The sequence below is a fragment of the Podarcis pityusensis genome, assembly GCF_964106645.2.
Source record: "Podarcis pityusensis genome assembly, chromosome: 5".
NCBI classification, from domain to species: domain Eukaryota; kingdom Metazoa; phylum Chordata; class Lepidosauria; order Squamata; family Lacertidae; genus Podarcis; species Podarcis pityusensis.
The window spans coordinates 28444774-28461118 of record NC_138032.1 but is presented as its reverse complement, the minus strand read 5'-3'; the positions used below and the strand labels follow the sequence as shown (position 1 = coordinate 28461118).

Sequence of the window (16345 nt, the reverse complement as noted above, 5' to 3'; positions counted from 1 at the left end):
ATTGGATCCTAAAATAAGCTCAGTGAAGAGACATTATTCCCTGCCCCACCTTCTGCCCTGGCTAGCACAAATGGACGTGTTGTAGCTGCCCAGAGTGGCTTGGGCAACCCAGTCAGATGAGTATGGTACAAGTAATATAGTAGTACCCTGTTTCCCCGAAAATAAGACATCCCCTGAAAATAAGACCTACTTCCAGTTTTGCCTCTCGCTGTAATATAAGGCATCCCCTGAAAATAAGACCTCCCCGAACATAAGGCCTCCCCCGAACATAAGGCCTCCCCGAAATATAAGGCCCCCGAAGCTACCATAAGGCGTCTGACTCCTTTGGACCGTAGCAGAGGGCGACACCGCGCAGCTCACTGATTGGCCGCAGCACAACTGCAGCTGTTCAGGCAGTGCGAGGTCTCTTTAAATCAGAGAGCCCGTGCCGCAGCCAGGACAAGCCTGCTGCTCGCTCTGCCCTGACGGAGTCTGGCTCACTCACAATTAGACAATAAATGTGTACCGTATTCTTCTTCATGGAAAAATAAGACATCCCCTGAAAATAAGACCTAGTGTATCTTTGGGAGCAAGAATTAATATAAGACACTGTCTTATTTTCAGGGAAACAGGGTAGTAGTAGTACCTACAAGCCCTGGCAGTGCTAGCCTTGCATCTGGATTAGTAACGATCAGTAAATCCTGCAGTCTTACTTAAGGAAATTCATGGAAAGGAAGTTTCCTGTGCCTCATCACAGATTGGAGATTAAGACAAATGGTCTCCATTGCTCAGTATCATCTACCCTGGCAGGCAGTGGCTCTCCAGGGTTTCAGGCAGGAATCTCTTCTCCAGGTCTACCTGGAGATACTGGGGCCTTCTATATGCAAGGCACATGCTCTACTACTGAGCTACAGCCCATCTACATTGTTATGGAGAGACCCTCTGGAGATTGTGTGGGGAAGTGCAGGTTGCTTCAAGGGGGACGCTGTGGGGAACATTCCATCTATGAGTTTTCTCGAGTTTGCTTACCTTAGTCAAAGAAAGCCTAGTCCTTTTATTGATGCTCAACACTTCAACTTCATAAAGCAGTAGAGAAAAATGATACCTCATCCTTGAGTATGCTTCAAAGCGTCTCCAAGCAGAAGAAAGGTTATAACAATTAGGTGGCGTGGACTACAACACCAGGGAGAGCTGATGTTTGGGCAAGGCTTCTACTACCTCATATAATGTCAAGATTTTGTGTAATTTTTCAGAGTTCTGACAGCTCATAGTTCTGTTGAATAGCTTTTATAAAATTAAAATGATAATTTACCAAAATGATTTCTTCACCCATCTTCCCTGAGGAAAAAATCCATACAGCAATATAATAACAGTTATTTCTACCTTTTTAAAGTTGCACGTAGGAGTTCAGCCATGTTTCCCTCAACTATGACACACAGGAGAAATGACAGCTCCACTATCTCTCAAATTCTGAAATGGTTGCATTGTAACCCTGTTCCTCCACCCTGGCCCCTCCAGATGTTGCTGCACTACCATTCTGACCATTTGGCACATATTCCAAACCAAGTAAATAGAACTTTCAGTGATATCACAGGATGCAGTTCACAGCTTCCAGGCAAATCACATTAATTTCAGTGGGACTTTTCTGAGACCAAGAATTGGGGAATAATTAAGTTCTCAGTGGCTGCATTTTAGGCCCTTTAAAAATAATCTGACCTTGCATGAGCACTGTAGAAGACTATTCGTATCAATGACAGTTGCACAGGGCTTTTGATGAATGGCTTTGGATAATAGAATAATTCCAGGTCATAGGAAGAATTTGCTTTGGACCATGATCCATGTGTGCAAGTATCTGCTAGACATAATGTAACTATTAGTACAACTGCAGCTGCAAATGATATATGCAGTCTTCTTTAAATTTCTCCTTTAAATATTTATCTGGTGATTCTCTGTTATTTTAATTTAGTTTCTTGGACATAGTTCTGCCAACCTGGGCATTCAAAGTCTAAAGGTCACATATAATATAAAGGTTAAATATGCAATTTAGCACTTCGTTTGGAAAATGTTACAATTCTATTAAAGTGTGTTTTGATGTGATTCGCAAAACGCAAAATAGGTTGTCCTGGAGCCTTTCAAATGTTAAATACTCAGAAATGGTGACCTTAAGGAAACCTTTCGTGATGTTTTTGCAATTTATCTTCCCCTCCCCACTCTCTACCTTTCTTTGGATTATGTACTTCATAGAATGTCAACAGATGAATTGAGGCACGTTTAAAATGTACCCCTGTAACACAGCAACTCTTCTTATTCCAAGTCAGACCAGTGGTCCAACAGTTCAAAATTGTCGACACCAGGGTTAACCAACCATTTTGGACAGTAGGCACGTTTCTAATTTTGAGAAAGTGCTGTGGGTAGCAATCACAAATGGCTGCCATGGCATATAACAAAATGGCTACTGTGGGAAAATGGCATAATTGCTGACTTATTTGAATGAGTGGGAAAAGAGGGAGAGGCACAAAATGGTATAGGCATTGCTTCTCCATAAATTGGGGGGCGGGCACTATCATCAGTCACTGTCACACAGTTAAAGGGAAACTATTTGCGATGGAATCCAATGTTTAAGGCCCATTTGGGTTTCTCTAAGAGGATATTTTGGTGAGACCTTTCATGGATGCTATAGGAAGTACTGGTAAACACTCCTTTCATGAGCAGGCATATTTCTATATGTATAGAAGGTTCATTCTATGAAACTTGTGCTTCTGTGATAGATTCTACAAAATTTCCTGTAATTCTCCCTTCTGCTCTCCCTCCTTACACTCGTCCATATGTTGAGTTACCAATTGCTTTTTTTCTTTGAACAATAGTTTCATATCTCAGGAACAGAAGAAGAATATAACTACCAGTCATAAATTGGTTTTGGACCTGTTGGTGAATATGTCACATTTTACTACTTCCAAGCCGTGTCAGCAGTAAAATATTAATGTAAAAAAATTGATGTACTGAAACACATGGCCACGATGTGGTAAGAAAATATAATTGAAGTGGGATTTTTGTCTTGCAACTTGCAGGCTGGACACTGTGTTAAAATAAAACTCTGATAGAACAAGATATAATATTGGTATTCAGGCAGGCCCGTATGGTTCTCAGTTATCCTTTTGCACATGCCTTTATTTATTTATATGAAAGTTTTTTTAATTAAATATTGAAAAACAAAGAAAAAATGATATGCAAAAGTTAACATCAAGTATCAAGCGTTTTTTGAAAGAAAAACTGAAAGAAAAAATAAAGAAGAAAAGAAATGTAAAAAACCAAAACCTTCTGATTCTCTATCAGCAAGTATACACAGGTGTGCAAAACACTTGCTCCAGAATAACATCCAGATCTTCTACTTTCCATAGCCTTTTGCATACGTTGACCAGTGTTATGTTTTTCAGAGCTCCTCTCCCCAATGTATGGAGATATAGTCCTATTATTTCTGATGGCGATGGCTATTATATAATTTCAGAAATCAATCATTGGAACGTATATCTTCAGAGTAAAGTTCATCACTCAGTGAAAGCTGAGTAAGACTAACCATTACAGTGCATTCCATCACCTCCAATAATTTTTCACAAATGAAAATAGAGATGTGCTCATTGCCTGAGCTTCATTCTCTATTATGCGTTGCTGAAGGTTCTTATTTTGTCTCTTGAATTCAGAATTCAATTACCTCTGCCATAGCCTGTCCTTCTCCAGTGGTGCTATCAAGGCAGGACTCTGGTGCAGAAGTCCAGGGCCCACTCAGTAGAATGACCACAAGGGGTGTGTGGGTAAATGCAACAGAGCTAACTAGGGATTGCAAGTGGGAGAGTGCTACTGTGCTGATATCTTGCCTGCAGGCTTCCCATAGGCTTTTGGTTGCCCCTGTGAGAACTCAATGCTTGACTAGATAGGCTTTCAGTCTGATCCAGCAGGGCTTTTCTTATGTTTTTATGTATGCCATTAAAAAGATGGAGGAGGAGTCCGATAGTTTCAGGACAGGTATGTGCTATTCTGGTTAAGAGCTGGCAGTTCCTAATTGGGTAAATAGAATTCTAGGACCACTGAATGAGAGAAATAGTGGCAGAGTAAAGACTTTTAAATTAATAAGGCCCACATAGCTGCTACTTTTTGGTTTTCAAGATGTAGTCTCAGTTGTTGTTGTTGCTGTTCTTTAGTCGTTTAGTCGTGTCCCACTCTTCGTGACCCCATGGACCAGAACACGCCAGGCACTCCTGTCTTCCACTGCATCCCGCAGTTTGGTCAAACTCATGCTGGTAGCTTCGGGAACACTGTCCAGCCATCTCGTCCTCTGTCGTCCCCTTCTACTTGTGCCCTCCATCTTTCCCAACATCAGGGTCTTTTCCAGGGAGTCTTCTCTTCTCATGAGGTGGCCAAAGTATTGGAGCCTCAGCTTCAGGATCTGTCCTTCCAGTGAGCACTCAGGGCTGATTTCCTTCAGAATGGATAGGTTTGATCTTCTTGCAGTCCATGGGACTCTCAAGAGTCTCCTCCAGCACCAAAATTCAAGAGCATCAATTTTTGTGATTTTGTGACATCTACTTTGTGATTTTCAAGATGTAGTCTCAATTATCACACCATTAAAAACAACCATATACATCACATGATATTATTATTATTAGTAGTAGTAGTGTTGCCCCTGCATGTAATCCACCCCATTCTGTTCTAAAGGCTTCCCGAGGCTGTGAGGAAAGCTTCTGTGGGCATGGATGGCTGCAGTTGGTAGGAAAATAGGGAGGGAAAATTAAAGTGCATCTTGCCTGAGTAGCAGTGCTTTCTCACATGCAACTTTGTTTTGGGATCAAATCAACCAACACTGAATTTTTATTAGGGATTATTAACAGATGTATAACTGACAAGATGGTTTTATTTGCCTTAGCAGCACAGTGAGCATGCCAAAAGTCCTCCCCCCCTGCATATATATGTAATGGCAGATTGTTTTAATAACTGACTGCAAGTATTATTTCAAAATTTTTACCTCGCTTATCTAATCAGGGTTCTTGTCATGATCAATGATTCAAACCAATCTGCAAATGAAGTATACATGTAAAGCACTGGTGATGGATTATATTGCAGATTTATATTTTATCTTTGTTTTGTCCTCTGTCCAAGTAGATAAAAATTACTGTTACTCGTAACTGTGTTCTTATTTTCTAATTTTATTTTTTGTTAGTTTTGATGCAAAGTGTCTTGAGCATAATATATGGAAAGGTGACATGTAAAGAGCATTGACATTGACTTTAGGCTTGTCTACACATTACTTTTGTTCACACAGCTTTAAGCTGTCTCTACACATGTACCAGTGTTTGTGTGAAAGAGTGTACACAGGTACACATATTGTACACTTACTGAATGTAACATGTGAAAACCACTATAGTTATGCTGTACTAAATAAAAGCTGGGGGGGGGGGGAGAGAGAGATTAACTGAAGTATAAACCAGATTTACAGCTCAAGCCTATGCATATTTTTCCAGGTGAGTAGGTCTTACTAATAGGGCTGCCATACGTCCGGATTTTCCCAGACATTACTGGGATGTCAAAGGCGGAATTGACGTCCTGGGGTAATTTCCAAAGGTGGCGCTTTGTCCTGGCAAGTCAATTGAAAAATCACGTTTTTTTAAGTGTTTTTGGAGAAAAAGCTCAACAACATCCAGGTTTTCCTGGTTTTTACTTTTGAAGCATGGCAACCCTACTTACTAAGCTCAGTGGGTGTCATTTCCACAAACACAAACTGTTCAGCCCATTGAAGTCAATGCCTTAGGTAAGCCTAAATTTGCATAGGACTGATTTGTTAGCTATATTAAAATGTTCAGTGATCTATTCCACATGCTGCAATCAGCCAATCACTCACAATTCACTATTAGAAGAAGAAGAAGAGTTTGGATTTGATATCCCGCCTTTCACTCCCCTTCAGGAGTCCCAAAGCGGCTAACAATCTCCTTTCCCTTCCTCCCCCGCAACAAACACTCTGTGAGATGAGTGGGGCTGAGAGACTTCAAAGAAGTGTGACTTGCCCAAGGTCACCCAGCAGCTGCATGTGGAGGAGCGGAGACGCGAACCCGGTTCCCCAGATTACGTGACTACCGCTCTTAACCACTACACCACACTGGCTATTAATGTTATCTATTACCACAGCATACTCATGAACACTCCTTTTAAGGTTATGGGTTGTAGTCCATGTTAGCCCTACTCATGATGGGCATGACTAACTTAGGTCTTTTAATTTAAATGCATCTACTCTGAGCAGAAGTTAGTTGGGATATAACCCAGTGCAGTCTGCCTGGCTATACTTTGTTTCGTTAGCTGTCAGGAAATAAGTTGAAATTGGATGAATCAGAGTATCCTTTTCAAATGTCATCTTTCACATTGTACTTGGTCTATCCTGAAAAAGCTATCAAAAGTTTTGAAATTTCGTTATTGGATATGCTCTACTCTCTGCTATAGTCTCATCTCTTAATTTTAATGATGGAAAGGTCACATGTTCTGTGTCATTCTGACCAGAATCATTGCATCTGCCCTTTTCTTAAGTAGGGTTTTAAAAAAAAATCAACTGCACTGTAGGTCAATGGAAAATAATTTTAAAAACCACACACACACACACACACAGAGAGAGAGAGAGAGAGAATCTCTATACCTCTCATACAGCTTTTGAAGAGAAAATCTGCATCTAAGATTTAAGTATGAGGTTTGCTGTCCTTGATGAAAATTACTTCTTTTTGCTCTGGCAATCTCCACAGACACTGTGGTGATTCACTCTGGTGATTTAATAATGTGCCTCCCATTCTTTCTCTCTGCGCCCCTCCCCCACCCCACTCTTGAGGCATAATAGCACAACTATTGCTTGAACGGCTATGAAAGTACTCATAACTTGATTCAATTTTCCTAGCCAATCCAAATATATAGTCATAATAATTCTGAAGGAATCAGATCATGAATGTTTATGCGTGAGCCAGAGGGGACAGTTCTATTTTTAAGTAGAACTATGGTATATTTAGCAAAATATAGCTGCAAGGCTCTTGGCTGGAAATGTCTTAAGTGAACTTTTGGCTGGAGATATATATACCAACTGCTTTACACAGCAGTCTATAGCTCAGCTAATCTAAAATATTTTTTGCACCAAGCTACAGTTGCCTGCTTGAGGTGTCCCCAAAAATGCAAGTGGATTTGATGGCTTGGTATTAAAATTTAAGGCTAGAGTTTGATGTCATTGTATTGATTTCCATTGTATTGCAATGATTACAGGGTGAATTGATTGGTAACTCCCAATATCCCTCACCCCCAGCTTCCTATCTATCTTAATCTCCCTATCTTCCTATTTTAATCACAGGTATTTGGGTAGAGCTCCTGGAATCCTACGGATCTTCTGCATAGTGAATTCCCATGGAAGGTGATGGGACAAGTCATGGGCCCATAAATAATCTAGCTATTTGCCATGCCATTACTTGAGTACTGAGTAATTTGAGCAATACTATGAACAGCAGCTGCCCAGAGACAGTACCATTTTCCATGCTCCCATACCCTAAGTTCATGGCAGCTGAAGCATTTTTCATCTCTTTACATGTATACATTTAAAGAACTAGAAATTACTGATGGCGGGGAGTGGGAACTTAAATATAGATGATGCAAGAATCCAAAGTGTTCTACGCTGATACAGAAGAAACACGGCTGTGGAAAAGGCAAATTCCATGCTAGGGATCATTACGAAAGGAAGATGAGGCCAATGAGTGTAATCCAGAAACAAAGATAAGCCATTGACTTCATGGTGCAAGCAAATATACACCACCAATGTTTAGTGCAGAGAACCAGCGTGGTGGAATGGTTGGAGTGTTGGATTGATGAGACCTAAGCAAATCTCCACTCATCCACAAAACTCATGGTCTCAGGCCAGTCACTCTCTTTCAGTCTAACTTACTCCATATGTGTCATGAACTGGCAGCACAACAGGGAGGAGTACGAGGATCCTGGCGAGGGGTACAGCCATGGATGGGACCCATGGATGGGACCCACCAGGGCAGGCAGGGGATGGGAAAGTAGAGGTTGGGGTTGCAGAAAGTACAAACAGGTTGACAGAGGACAGCAAGGTGGTGGGGGTCGGTATGCAAGGACCAAAAGAGCAGGACCCTATCACAGCCAGAGAGGCCCCTGTCTCCCCAAACAAGGTGGGCTCTGAAGTGGTAGGTATGTTTTGGGAAGCTGAGGTAAGATTGTGCCCACAACCCTGGTGGGGCTTGTTAGCTTGGGGAAGAGGGTGGTTTTTTGTTTTACATTTTATAATATTTTAATTGAAATAATTACAAGTGGGGGGGGGTGATTCCTCAGCTGGAGCAGACTCTGAGCAGATGAGGGTCACATGCCTCATCAAGCCCAGATAATGCAATCAACATGCAAGGTATAATAGGGAAACAGAGCTGAAGTGCTGTGTCTGCTCAACTGCCCATGTTAATGAACCTTGGGTTGGATGTTCCGGGACTTCTATAGGACTATACTTTGGGTTTGACTCCGGATTGTGTTTCCTGACTGCTGGACTTGGGTTGATCACAGACTATGTTTCCTGATTGTTGAACTTTGGACTTGACATACTGTATATGCCAGTGGGAATTGCTGCCACGTAGGCCAGGGATTCAGGACAATATGGTTGCTGCAATGATAAAATGGGGTGAGGGGAGAACCATGTACACCACCTAGCACTCCTTGGAGGAAAGATGTGATAAAAATGTAATAGATAAATATTACTACTGGGTGGGATATAAGACTAAGTTAAAAAAGAAGAATGCATCCAGCGGTTGAATATTCTTGCATCTTGTTGCTTCAGTAAAGAGGGTTAATGTAGTTGTAGGACAACAGAAACCACTCTTTTAGTTGTTAGTCTAAGCTATATTTGGTTTCTCACTATAGGCAGCAGCATTTATATATAGAAAAAAAGCCCAGTGCACTTTTTACCAGCTGTAATCCTATGCACACTTAGGAGGCAATCCTACGTTCTCCGATGCCCCTTTATAGAGCAGCAGGGAACCACCACGGCAAGATCAGCCAGGGCAGAAGGTGTGTGTGCCAAGATAGGCAGACTGATCCCACTCAAATTGGGTCCACTGTTGTCCTATAACAGCAGGTCCATCTTAGAATTCCACCTCCCCACACATGGAAATCCCTGTTTCACTGGCTGCTGCTGGTGAAGGTCCTTCTGGCAGCACTTCTGCCATCCAACCACCCACTTGGCAGTGGAATGGGAATCTCCACACCAGCAGAGTGACAGCAGCAGCACTTTGCTGATAGTGGATGGTGGAAAGTCAAGGGTGGCTGGTAGGCTCTGTCTATCCACACCCCACACCCCAAGCTGGACACGAAGGGAGTTTGGATTGCACTTCCAGTTGGGAATATGTCTCATTGAACACAGTATGTATGAATGAACCTGCTTAGAACTGGGGTCTCAATGAACTGAAAAGTCTACATTATACTCAATCATTTCCTAAGGGAGTTCTTTTAGCATTTTCTCATGTATTCCCAGTTCAAATGTCATTATTTTTCTTCCCCCCCCCCACAACCCCTTCAGAGGATTCCAAGATTTGTGTAAAGGTAAATAATAGGATTATAGTGTGTTTCTGCAGAACCTGTATTTGCTCTTCATGTGATTAATATATATTTATATCTTCATCTGTGGGAAGTGATAATCCTCTAGATGCATTTTGGGGTCAGGGTCATCTTTTTTTAAGTGTGGATTATAGGAGCATACTTTTCATGCCATCAGGTTTCTGAAGGTAAAAAAGGGTAATTAATTTTCAACCTAAGCATTTTTAGTTTTTTGTTTTTTTAAAATAATCTTTGCTGGCTTGTATCTTAACCATAATGAAGGGTCCCTGCTAGGGATAGGTGAATCTGTCAGTTTCAATTTCTCTTAGTTGCTCATTTTCTCAGTCCTAAATTCAGTTTCCCACATTTCTGTTTTTCATTTTGAACCCTCCCCCAGTCCTCATGAAAAATCAATAACATTTTAGTGCATTTTTTCCCGTTTTTGCATTCAGTTTTACCTAATATACACAACTCAGCCAGATGGGCAGAATATAAATAATAAAAGCAATTATTTATTATTATTTTGCAATGCAATAGCCCCTAATATATGATATTCTCCTTCCAATGTGATCCAAACTGGATTTTTTTTCCATACATCCCTACCCACTGCAACAACCAATATTGGAAATGCTTTTTTTTTTTTTTTTTAAAGAAGTTTCATGGTTTGTTAATCCACATTGACATTTAAAATGACAAAGCATCTTACCCTAGAGTTGTTACAAGTCTGGCATGTTGAGGGTGGGTGTTTGGATTCCCTCCCCCCACCAGATTTTCCAGCTGCCACTCTGTAAACTATTTTAATTTCTTGAGAATAATATATAATTACATATACATATAATATAATTAGCAGAGATATTTTTAGCAGTCAGGCTACAGCTCTCTTGATGCAGCTGTACCTGCATTAATTTTTAAATTAAACCTATTTTCTAGCCATGTTCCTGCTAAGGTATTTAATCAGAGTAGCATCGTGGATAGCTGTAGAACAAATATTTGTAGTTCTTTTTTTTTTTAATGATTTTTATTAAGATTTCAGTAAAAGATTAAACAGAAAAACATAAAAAAGAAATACACAAATACACAGTACATAATCCAAAGAAGAAAAAAACACAGAAAACAAAAAACAAAAAAAGAAACAGAACAATTAAAAACAATATCACCTTTTCATTTCCGTTTTTAAATTTACTTATTTTCTAGACCTCCTCATACCTCCCTCTTTTGTATTCCAGTCCAAATTGTTTGTCCAGCAATTTCTTTTCCACTTTTTTAATCCCAATCTTTAATCTTAATATAATATAGCATTAAAGTTTTACCTCTTAAATACCAAATTTCCATTTCCTTAAACTTCTTTAATCCTAATCTTTAATCTTAGTCTATATAACTTTAAATCCTGTACAGCTGGAAACCACTTATTTTCAATCCAACATCACTCTAGCATTCTTTAATTTTGCAGTGTTTCTGTAGATAATCTTTGAATTTCTTCCAATCTTCCTCCACCGACTCTTCTCCCTGGTCACGGATTCTACCAGTCATTTCCGCCAGTTCCATATAGTCCATCAGTTTCATCTGCCATTCTTCCAGAGTGGGTAGATCTTGTGTCTTCCAGTACTTTGCAATGAGTATTCTTGCTGCTGTTGTTGCATACATAAAGAAAGTTCTATCCTTTTTTATCACCATTTGGCCGACCATGCCCAGGAGAAAGGCCTCTGGTTTCTTAGGGAAGGTATATTTGAATACCTTTTTAAATTCATTATATATCATTTCCCAGAAAGCCTTAATCTTTGGGCACATCCACCAAAGGTGAAAAAATGTACCTTCAGTTTCTTTACATTTCCAACATTTATTATCGGGCAAATGATAGATTTTTGCAAGCTTGACTGGGGTTATGTACCACCTGTATATCATTTTCATAATATTCTCTCTTAAGGCATTACATGCCGTAAATTTCATACCTGTGGTCCACAACTGTTCCCAGTCAGCGAACATAATGTTATGTCCAACGTCTTGTGCCCATTTAATCATAGCCGATTTTACCGTTTCATCCTGAGTGTTCCATTTCAGCAGCAAGTTATACATTCTTGACAAATTCTTAGTTTTGGGTTCTAACAGTTCAGTTTCTAATTTTGATTTTTCCACCTGGAAGCCAATTTTCTTGTCCAATTTAAATGCCTCCATTATCTGAAAATAATGAAGCCAGTCTCGCACTTTGTTTTTTAGTTTTTCAAAACTCTGCAATTTCAGTCTATCTCCATCTTGTTCCAAAATTTCCCAATATTTCGGCCCAAACATTTGTAGTTCTTTACTGACTGATTGTCTAAACTAGTGTTTCCCAACCTTTTTCTGACCATGACCCCCTTCCAACCTTGTTTCCTTCTCTGGCCCCCCATGGGTGTATAATAGGCTATCCTGGTCTCATGAAATCAATGGAGTCTTTACCAGACACACAATTCAGAGAGTAGCCTTAGCGTATGCCAAATGTAGGAGAAGGGTTGAATTTAGTGGAGGATTCAATAAATTTACAGAGACTTCTATACAGATGAGTAAAAGAATAGGAAGATTCAGTGTTTCTGTGCCAATGGTGCAGCAGGAAAAGAAACAGATGGGTTGTTGTTGTTTTTTGTCATGGCTGTTAACAGAGGCGAGAGCAACAGCAAAGACAGGGAGCAAGTACCAGGATGTCGAAGGAGGCAGGGATTATAGATGAAAGCTGAACTTTAGTCTCATTGCCTTAGGTAAGCTATATATCTCTCTGCCTAAACCTCAAAACGGATATGACATTGGCCACAGGCAAAGCATTGACTTACGCAAATGTAAGCATGCACCCCTCTAAATTTAAATTTGCTTATCACATGACCAGCCGCATAACCAGCCGCATAACCACCGCCCTACCCACCCCCCTTCCTGGGCTAACAGTCACCAGTATGCTCCATGTAACTAGGCCATGGAGGATGCTTAACCATGTGGGATGCTTAATTTAAAGTGCATTTGAAATTGATGGGACGTATAACATTGGTATGTGCTTATCTCGTGGTTACCAACACATCTGTTTCAGCCCAGATTCTGGCCCCATCTGCAGCATGGAAATAATACTGCCTGGCCTTACAGTCAGGATATATAATTGCGTGTTGAGGTCCCCAATCCACCCCCCAAAATAACTCACAACGGACACGTAATTTTTTGTTTAAGATTTTTGGCATGATTTTGGCCACAACTTTATTAAAATACAAACCGTGAGTGGTTGTTTAGGCATTGGTTAAGACTATCTGTCCCCCCGCCTGGGGACAGAACTGACTTCCGGGCACCACCGAAAGCCAGTGTGTGAAAACAAGTTGGGGAAGAATTGGAGCTGAGTCACAGACCCTCAATTCTCACCCGCCTGCTCCCCGAAGGCTTGCCGGCCCTAGTCCCATTCCAGGGATTGGATGAAAAGATGGCAAGCCCCAGGATTCCTTTAACAGAATTCCCTTTCCACAGCAACCATGGAGGGGCAGGCCCAGCCTATCCTAACCCCTCCTCCACCAGATTTATAACCAATGCCTAACCACAACCTTACAAGTTGTGACGATTTGCTACGCAGTAAGCAAAAACCACCCAGCCAGCCAATTTGCCAGGTGGAAAAATTCCTACCAGGCCCCTGCTCAAAGGCAGACGACCCCATGACAGGCATAGCAAGGTCAACGCAACAACCCCTTACTCTAGGGCGGGTGGACGGGTGATCCGTTGCACGCAGCAAAAGAGAAAGTACAAGGCTGCGTGCAGAGTATTTAAACCTTTTACCCCTCCCACCAAAATTGCAACATAACTTTCCCCCCAGCAACTCAGCAATCCAATCACTGCCCCCTGGCCATCTTGGAGAACTTACCCAGCAACAAAGGGGGTGGCTCAGTAGACCCCACCGCAACACGTGCTCTCCCTGAAGGAGAACATGCTTTGTCATGAAGTATTGGGCAGAGCATCCAAACTGGGACTGAGGCGGCACAGAGCAACAGGTTCGCTGTTACGTCTGCAGCCTAACTCTCTGCTCATCCTTCCATCCTTCATCCAGGAAGCTTCTTTCCAGCCAGGAGGTAAGGAGCAGTAATTCACCACTGTTTGCTGCACCAGTTCCAGGTTAGGCAAGTGGAAATTGTAGTAGTATCCGATGGAAGCGAAGCTATTTGAAAAGGGAAAATGCAAACTTCCTAAGGGCCTTAATCGTAATTGAAATAATAGCCATTTTCCACACTTGATGGACTATCAACAGAGCAATAAATATGTGAAATTTTAAAAGGAAGTATCTCTTTCATCCTTTTATATTATTGTTTTTTTCTTTGAAAATTCCACTTTTCATTGTGGGAAGATTGCAGGCAATTGAAGATCTAATCCAAAATGTACAGCTCCTCAGGCAGAGATGTACTCACAATGTTTCTTTTACTTGAAGAATCTTGAGTTTCACACCATAATCAAATACAAGCAAAGTAAACGCCAAACATTCTCTTTGATCTGTGGAAATCATGCTGAAGGATAGAGAACACAAGTGGTTTGGCTTTTTTAAAAAAGAAATTACTAAACTTGCCAGGCGGGGGGGGAGGGGGTTGGGGGAGAGAGGGTCCACTAAAGCCTGTCTGAAACAGGGATGAGGCACAAAGATTCCTGAAAACAGGGCAACTCATAGGATCCCTTCCGACCTAAGTGACCAGGTACTGCTGGAGGCAGGGGTGAGGGAATACCTCATTTCTCTCACTTCTCCACCTTATGAGGAAACTATTGCTGAAGAAAACCCGAACCAAGTCCAGCACCTTCGCCCACAGCAACAAGAGACGACACTTCCCAGCAAATCCTCCCTGTTAGTCCAAAAGAAACCTTTCAGGCTTGTGGTTGTGGGCTGTTGGCAGCACTAGGCCTTTGAAGTTGTTCACTAAAGTGTGAAACGAATGGAAGTCATAATGAATTAATAAAACATTTGGCTTTGGCTCTGACAGCAGGGAACTTCAATTCTTCTTAATTACTGCGAATAATTACATATATAATGTTTCAGTGTTCACTTTGGCACCCTAACGTTTAATTTCTAGAAGTATTTTGAACACATCTAGGTCAAATGACAGGGCTCAGCTACCAGAGTAGGTGTCTGACAGCATAATACTAGCTCTTCACAACTGGATAGCTCAGTTGGTTAGAGCATGGTGCTGATAAGACCAAGGTCACAGATTTGATCCCCATACAGGACCGATGTATAGGCTGTACTAGGTTGTCCTAAGGGTTCCTTCTAACTCTACAATTCTATGATTCTGTGTTTTACTCAAAAGGAGGTCCCACCAAACTCAATAAGACAGACCTATAAGAAATTAACCTGGCCACATTTTGACACAAATTTGAGTCTCTTAAGTGCGGGTGGGGAATTATATATATATATATCCTTCACACCAGTTGTTGGGAGTGGCCAGAGGCAGCAGTGGGTGGAGCAATGGATGTGATTCTAATCTTATTCAGTAGGCAATGTTCTAGGCACACAAAAGCCAGAGGTTTCTAAACACATACATATACACACATTTCTCCAGGAAGCAGGAGGAACCCTCAGTGTTCAAGGACTCAGTCCAGCTGCTTGCACTGACCCGGCCTTGTCACTGCTCTGCACCCTCCCCCTCCCCCTCCCAGTAAGCAACAGTGATCCACCTGCCAGGAAGCTAGCACAGGTGCTCCGCTCCACCCAGAGAGCTGCATATTTACAAAGACAATTGAAAATACTGTCTTTGAGAATGAATTTGATGCTACTTCCAGTAGCACCTTTAAGACCAACTAAGTTAGTTCTTGGTATGAGCTTTCGTGTGCAAGCACACTTCTTCAGATACACACTTCTTCAGATACTTCCGTGTATCTGAAGAAGTGTGCTTGCACACGAAAGCTCATACCAAGAACTAACTTAGTTGGTCTTAAAGGTGCTACTGGAAGGATTTTTTTTATTTTGACTATGGCAGACCAACACGGCTACCTATCTGTAATTTGATGCTACTGTTTACTTGTCATGGCCCTGGACCCTGAATACTCAGACTTGGAGTCCCTGATGAGTAGTAGCTGCAAGAGGGAGATGGCTCACCCTGACCATACTTCCTAGCACTGGCTTCTGTACCAGACTCTGAGGATGTTCATTTGCCTACAGACGATAGGAAATAACTACCAACTCTTCCAAGGATCAATAACAGTCTTGAGGAGCTTCCACCAACAGAGAACCCACAGCCCCCAAGCTTGCCACCCAGAAAAAGCCAAAAGCAGCCCCAAAGGAAGAAGACCCTGTCACTGGCATGTGGCACCTCTGAGAAAGCAGGCTTCAGTCTTGATCTTCCAGTGCAGACTGTGAGGCTCTGGCAGTTGCAGGAAGTCCGTGCTGAGGCAACTTGTTCCTCTGGCTCTCCATTGCAGAATTGTTGACCGTGGTCCTGAATCTCATGTTCCAACCCAACATCCTTGTTCCTGCCCAGTGTCCTGACTTCACTCTAGCATGAAGCCAACTTTGCAGTCCTGGGCCTCTCCCACATCTTACTTGGTCCGTTGCCTCTTCCCAGAGTTGGACACAACTAACATCAAGCTGCTTATCTGAGTTAATGAGAACCTTTAATGATCTGGTAAACTGCAGAAGATTTTCTGCTGGGCACTGGAAAGATACAATTGGCCATTATTATAAAATTGGTTCAGCTTGGATGGCGACGTCTTTGAAAAGGAACAAAGGGACTCATTCGAGGATTTTAATAATTTGACAAAACGAACAGTTCAAACGCTGCATAGTCAT

The 16345-nt window shown here is 41.6% G+C and overlaps 1 protein-coding gene across 1 annotated transcript in view; it reads left to right on the top strand.

Moving 5' to 3' along the window:
• Nucleotides 1–2249: 2249 nt before the first annotated feature.
• The window catches only part of LOC308477878 (uncharacterized protein), a 112299-nt gene continuing 98203 nt past the window's right edge, over nucleotides 2250–16345 (top strand). The window contains exon 1 of the mRNA XM_081006953.1: nucleotides 2250–2257. The gene's annotated coding sequence lies outside the window, so the exon portion shown is untranslated. The remainder of the gene's footprint in view (nucleotides 2258–16345) is intronic.